Raw genomic sequence first — 7,276 nt, forward strand, 5'->3', positions numbered from 1 at the left:
TGTCATAGTGTTCTGCCTATGTTTTCCTCTAAGATTCTACAGTTTATGGTCTTATATTTAGATCTTTAATCCATTTTGAGTTTATCCATTTTGAGTTACATTCTTTTTCATGTAACTATCCAGTTTCCCCAGCAGCACTTATTGAGGAAACCGTCTTTGCCCCATTGTGTGTTCTTGCCTCCTTTGTCAAAAATAAGCGTACCAGTGATTTTGTTAGTGCTTTGGTTGCAAAGATGTAGGCGTTTTGAAAGATTTACTCCTAAGCTTACTTGTACTGTAAGCAGCGTTGTTTTTAATGATCATTTTTGCTGAATGCATCATTTTTCAGGAACAGGTATATTGTATTATAATAGAAATCCTATACTTTGTTTATACTTAGTGGATGCTTAATAAATTCTGACAGATTTTTTATAATTAACTAAATCACAATAATTTTAAAAAGTGATTTCAAGGAATGACTGTACTGACAATGAACCAAATTACAAGATCACTTGAATTGTCTAGAATATAAAAGCTTTAAAAGTCATAATAATTTGCATGGTATAGTTATTACTACTATTTTAGAGAAGCAGAGATAACGTTTAATTTTCACAGTTTGATGAACAATCATCCATTAGTTTGATAAGTTGAGTAACAGGAAACAGTACTTGTTTTTCAAACCATTTGCAAACTGTAAAAAAGCAGCTGGTCACAAAATGTACAACCATTAAACTGCAGTCCTATTGACAATCCTTGGCTTGACAGGGCTGTAGGGACACTCACCACTGGCAATTCTGCCATATTACAGTCTGTGTAAAAATATCACCCTGGGCAATTCATGTTCTGTTGTCTTCTTTGATGCACTTTGTGTATGGCACTGCCTCACTCAAGGCAGTGGAAGTTAGCAAAACATCTACTCCAGAGTTAAAAACATTCACAAAATCATTAGTAATGAGTCATCTCACTTTCTCTGCTTTGATAAAATAGTTCTCATAATTTTCTTTTAATAAGAAAGTTTCCTGAGAGGATTCTTCCCCACACCAAATCATTGAACTCTTCTTGTTTAGTTGCAGCATACATGGCTTCAGTAGACACATCAATGTTAAATCAGTGACCATATTTTAACCTATCAAATCTTGCCATATTTGATGCCACTTCTGATGTACACAGTACATGGTAGCAGACAACTGAATAACTGGTTGGGGCAGGCACACTTCAATTACTTTGGCCCCCTCAGACTAAAAGAGATTAGCAGCTTTGGACCAAAAAGATTGTACTTCACTTGACAATTCTGGTATAAGATATTCCTTTGGAATTCCTATACATCGTTTGCTCATATCTGTTAAACTGGGAAGCATAAATGGTTTTAACAGGATCTTGAATTGTGGTAGAATCTTAGAGATCCTGCCCAGCTAGTATACTCAACACATTGGTGCATCATCCACACCTCTAGTTAAGATTCTGGGCACATCATTGAATTCACCAGGGGAATGAGGCCATGACAAGAAACTAAGTCATAGCTGGATTTTAAACCAACAACCTCATAGTGGGCAGCTGGATTGCTGGTTGATCCTCTGGAATCTGGTCCTAAAGCAACGAAGCAAGTGAATGCTGACCCAGCCACTGTACTCCCTCCTGAGCTTCCTCCAGTTATAAGCCAATTTGAATCCTTATTCTCACCATGAGACTTCTGCTTCCTCTTTTCTCTATATTGTTTGAATAACTCCATGGGTTTATAACTGGTCCAAAAATTCCATCTGTGCTTCTGTATCCCATAGCAGACTCATCTAAGTTTGTTTTTACCATTAACAGAGCTCCCTGATCCAACAACCTCTGTGGAATTTAAGGTGATACTTAACTTTTCAGTATGTTTGATGCACATGTTGTCTCAATGCCAGATGTGCTAAAGTTGTCTTTTACTGCAATAGGAATTTCATCTAAATTCCACAGTGAGTGACCTTTTATCTTTTCTCTGATTCTTCAACTTGCTTTAAGACCACCTCTTCTGATACAGTAACTTGGTCTTCTTGATAAAGGAGAGCTATCCTTGACAGAGCTCAGTTGGAGTAACTTGGCCTTGTTCTAGTGCCACAGAAACTTCTTGGAGGGTCCAACCCAACGTGGTCCTTGTGCCCTGCCTGCCACCACCAGGGCCTGGTGACAAAGGAGGAAGAGGAACAGTTGTTCTTTTGAAGTAGAAGGTGTTTATCAAATTTGTAGCTTTATGGCACAATAGATAAGGGTGTCAAGGACTTGAAGGCTATTTATGAGGTTTAGGGTAGTAGGTTACTATTCACGTCCATTTTCTTTTTCGAACATCATCACATGTTTGTTTCAGTTGCCCCCTGTGTTGGTTAAGATTCTGTGCCTATAGGTCCTAGAATTACGCATGGCAAAGCCACTTTTCACAGAAATATAGTTTGTTTTTCACTCATGCAAGAAACCTTGTAAGGCTTTGTATCTGTTTTCTGGGGCTGCCATGACCAAGTACTACAAACCAGATGTTAAAACAATAGAAATTTACTGTTTCCCAGTTGTGGAGGTTGGAAGTCTGAAATCAAGGTGTCAGCAGGGTCACCGATCCCTCTGATTTCTGGTCACAGGGAGAATCTTTCTTTGCCTCTTCTAGATTTTGGTGGTTGAAGACAAACCTTGGGTTCCTTGGTTTTTAACTGCCACCACTCCAGTTTCTGTTTTCTTCAGGTGGCTGTTTTCTGACTGTGTTTGTCTCCTTATAAGGACATCAGTCATATTGGATTTAGGGCCAACCTGACTCCAGTATGATTGCATATTAATCAGACCCTAATTCCAAATTAAGTCATGTTTTGATGTAACTGGAGTTCCTAGATAGGACTTCAGTGTATCATTTGGGAGAGGGATATAATTTAACCTGTAACAAGCTCCATGGCTAGTATGATCCTCCATGATGTTAAATGCATTGACCTTGACCATGCTGGCAGCCTCCAAGGCCCAGGCCATGGGGTGGAGAAAGAGCCTGGTTGTTGTCACCCTCCACTGACCTGGATTTAGTCACCTGGCTGCTCCTATTTGCTCAGAAGGCTGGAGAGAGAGAGGGCCTCTTTTCAGGTTGTCATGTGGAGCTAAAATCCAAGGTTTTGTTAGCATGGAAGAAAGAGAGCAAGAAAGAGAGGACAGCCAGTAGTCTCTGCCACATGTTCATAGTACTTGGGGTTGGGGGTGGGAGTGGTCTCAGTTGTTCATTTTCTTTCCCACTGTGTCTTTTCTCATTGAATTATTTTTAGCATTTAAAGGGTAAGAGGGAGTTTCCTGTATATGATTATATTAGATTTCTAATGATTTTCAAGACTTTATTTTATTCAGCTAAATTGCATTGAATAGTTCCTATTAATAATTGTGCAGAAAATAGCAAGAAGTGGAAGATGTGATCATTCTGTTGAGGAGGAGAGGACTTTGACTAAGGAGCAGAGACAAGTGTTTGTCAAAAGATGCTTGTGAAAAGTAAGAAAGAGATAGAGACTTAATAGCATTATCTTTTAAGAATGATGATTTTAATGATAGTTAATGACAACCAGTGATAGGGCTTTGATACACAGGAGGAGGAAAGCAGAGTAAGGCTTTCATTCGGAGTTTCTTCCAAAGGTCTTATGTTCCCAGCCTGTCCTTTGCCACCTGACTGCTGAAGGCCTGGGAATGACCTTCCTCTCTGTGTTCCCAGCAGTGTTGCATGGTGCTTGGAACCTGGTGGGATTCAGTAAATATTTATGAAATTATTTTCTGTCAAAACCCGTTTGTATTATTAATGACACAAGAAAAATATCCTGCTTCTTGATGTGTTCAAATTTGGAGACATATTTGTTCTTTAAAGGGGAGCCAGTATACTTGTTAAAAAAGTTACAAAGATAGTTCCATGGCCTGAAACTATTTGTGTGTGCGTGTGTGTGTGTGTACCTATATACACACTATAAGCTATATGTGTATACTGTATGTACTATACTATATGCTATAATACTTTATACTACAGATTATTTAGTATTTCTAATGACCTAACATTGGACTTACCTGGTGGCTCAGATGGTAAAGCATCTGTCTAGAATGTGGGAGACCCTGGTTCGAGCCCTGGGTTGGGAAGATCCCCTGGAGAAGGAAATGGCAGTCCACTCCAGTACTACTGACTGGAAAATCCCAAGCACAGAGAAGCCTGGTAGGCTACAGTCTATGGGGTTGCAAAGAGTCGGACACGACTGAGCGACTTCACTTCACTTCAATGACCTAACATAATGAAATACAGTTTAAAAATATATTGCAAATTTCATGGAAGCAATTATTTTGCTTGTGCTTTGTTCCTACAGTTTAAACAATCTGTGTTTTTCCTTTTTCTGTAGAACTTTCTGTTACTTGATGAGCTACCACAGTGTGATCATCAGCTGCCATTAGATGGTAAAACAGTTGTGAACGTGCAAGATTTCACTGCTTTTTGGGATAAGGTAACAAATCCTTAATTTCACAATTGTGACTGCTAAAGGACAACTGTAACATAGATTTATTGGAGGATTTTGAGATTTTATACATGATACAAAATGTGACTTGCCCATTTACTATGGAAGTATGTTATAAAAATTCTGAATCAGGAATGAGGTTTACAATTAACAGAGGTTAAAAATAAAGATGGTTGTTTTGAGGCATTAGCCTGTAGTCTTCCTGGTCTACCAGCTCCCCAATTAAGGTCTTTTCCTCAAAACCTTGTCTCTCAGATTCATTACCTGTCATGCAGTGAGCAGAGCAAGGTTGGACTCGGTAAAAATTTGGCTTAGTCAGCCAGGAGCCTTGCTGCTTGTGGCTAGCCGGCATCAATCAGGGAATACTGGAGCAAGACCCTAGCAGCTGCTGGGATCACTTGTCCTGAGGTTCTTTCCTTCAAGATTCCCTGAATGGGTACTGGCTTCCCTCAGCTTGACAATTGAGACAAGGAACAGACAAACTTCTAGAGTCAACAGACTTGATTTCGGTTGTAGGGTAAGTCTACCCAATTTGATAGCTGATTCAACCAGTTCACTTGTTTTGTGTTAAGAGCTGACAGGCTTGATGTTGAAGGGTAAGTCGCTCCAGTGTGCACACCGGGAACATTTTTTCCCCTCAATCTGGGCTTTTCCTTTACAGGACAAGCTAATTTGGTTGGGTACCTGTTTACAGAGGGGAGGTGTTGTTGGACTCTACCCTGAACCAGTTCATTGGGAACTAGTTCTCATAGGGCAAGCCCACCATAGCTCATATGTAGGGTACATTTATTTACCTGATTTGGGAACTGGTTCAGTTGGAACCGGTTCATTTGGGAGCTAGTTCTTGTGGGAGTGGGCAACCTAGATAGAATTAGTCCATTTGTTTTATAGGGTAAATTTATTTACCCTGTGGTGGCCAGTTCATCTGTGTGCATTGATGCTGGAATCTGTCTTGTACCATTTTTGTTGGAAATTGCCTGCATCTTTTGTGTTTTGGTGTTTTGTGTTTTGCAAAAATGGGAAATATTTCATCTGTCCTGAAGGAAAGATCTTTGGGGTGCATATTGGATATGTTAAGATCAAAAGAGCAATGGCCTCTGTATGGCTCACAATTAAACAATCTGGCACTCAGAAGTGCTTTACAAAGCACTTCTTTGTAAAGAAGTATAAAGCACTTCTTTGTAAAGAAAAAAATTCCTCTCTTTACACAGGAGAGGAATGCTCTGGTAATGAACATGCCCGGGGTGGGGGTGGGGGGTTCCCTTGGACTTGAGGCATCCAATTGTAATTTCCCCTACAGGAACTCCAGAGAAAGAAATGGCAAACCACTGTGGTATTCTTGGTTGGAGAATTTCATGGACAGAGAAACCTAGCCGGCTACAATCCATGGGATCACAAAGAGTCAGACACGACTGAGAAACTAACACTTGCTAACACTAAAAATAAAGTCAGCCTGAGGCATTTGATGTATGATTATTTATCTCACTTTCAAGAGAAACTTCAAAGGGTTATCATATTTTGAACTTGAAGTTTCAAGTGCATTTATAATATTAGAATTTGTAGAATTGGAGAGACACAATGCTGCAGTATAGAAAGGGTTAACTAACAAATACACAATCAGTTGTTAGAGACCAGAGACTTTGGATGCAATCAGTATATGCTTTTTGCCTTAATGTTATCAAGTATCTTATTACATAGTGTGAGTGAGTGCATCTTTGCTAGGGTAGGGTGGGGCTCCTCTATGCTAAGCTTCTGGATGGTTCTGGCTACTTTTGTGGCAGCCAGGGGCAGGAGGAGAGAGCAGGTGGGCATAGTGAGTACCAGTGATTCCAAGTTGAAGGGTTGTACTGTGTGACAAGCTGACAGGAAGAACTGGTGATATCACAAAGATTTTCCCAGCACTTGGTTTATTTCTGAAATTTAGCAAATAGGAAAAACAATAGGGACCACTCTCCAAAAGGTCTCAAGTTTGCACTCCCAGTGCAACCCCATTACAGACAACTGAAAGTCTCCTCCTGCCTCCAGCTTTATAGTTCTTTGTGCATATCCTCCTGTATCAGTGTGGATTAATCAGGAGAACCTACAGCAGGGGAGAGGGGATTCCATGCAGGAAATTAGTTACATAGGAGATGAAAGAACAAAAAAGGGCAAGGCAGTGGTGGATGAGGCAGCTCAGCGATTAGCAAAGGCAGGAAGCTGCTCCCAACCCAGGACAGGAAGGAGTTAGGCAGGAGACACCTCTACCAGAGGGTCTCCCCTCCAGATCAGAGTCCGGGAGCCTGGCTGCTGCCAGAGTGGGGACCACAGAGCAAATGTCCAGACTCTGTAGACTCCTCCTGTCTTTCATGCCTGTGACTCTGTTGTGCCACCTGCATTGTGTTCACCTACTTCTGACTCAGCACCTTTCATCTCCACCAGCAAGACAGTAGTATGTTCTATATAAATATATAGAAAATATATAAACCACATCCCTACACCTTTTGCACATGGGAACTCATACAAGGTGGCTGACCTACCCTACCTTAATAGAATAGATTTGCCTCCTGCTTGGTATTTTTTGTCATAATCCACTTGAAGCATTTATGGAAAGCACCACTAAAATTCCATTATGATGTTAACTTTATGTGAATGTTGACACATACTTTGTATGTTGTTTTTCAGTTGCTAAGTTGTGTCTCTTTGTGACCCCATGGACTGTTGCTCACCAGGCTCCTCTGTCTGTGAGGATTCTCCAGGCAAGAATACTGGAGTGGGTTTCCATGCCCTCCTCCAGGGGGTCTTCCCAACCCAGGGATCAAACCTAGGTCTCCTGCATTGCA

At 40.6% G+C, this 7,276-nt stretch overlaps 1 pseudogene; it reads right to left on the reverse strand.

Annotated features, from left to right (window-relative positions):
* Positions 1-581: 581 nt before the first annotated feature.
* On the reverse strand, positions 582-2,730 carry LOC104989403 (annotated as a pseudogene).
* Between the last annotated feature and the right edge of the window lie 4,546 nt (positions 2,731-7,276).

This window comes from Bison bison, unplaced genomic scaffold, assembly GCF_000754665.1.
Source record: "Bison bison bison isolate TAMUID 2011002044 unplaced genomic scaffold, Bison_UMD1.0 scf7180017846877, whole genome shotgun sequence".
Lineage (NCBI taxonomy): Eukaryota > Metazoa > Chordata > Mammalia > Artiodactyla > Bovidae > Bison > Bison bison.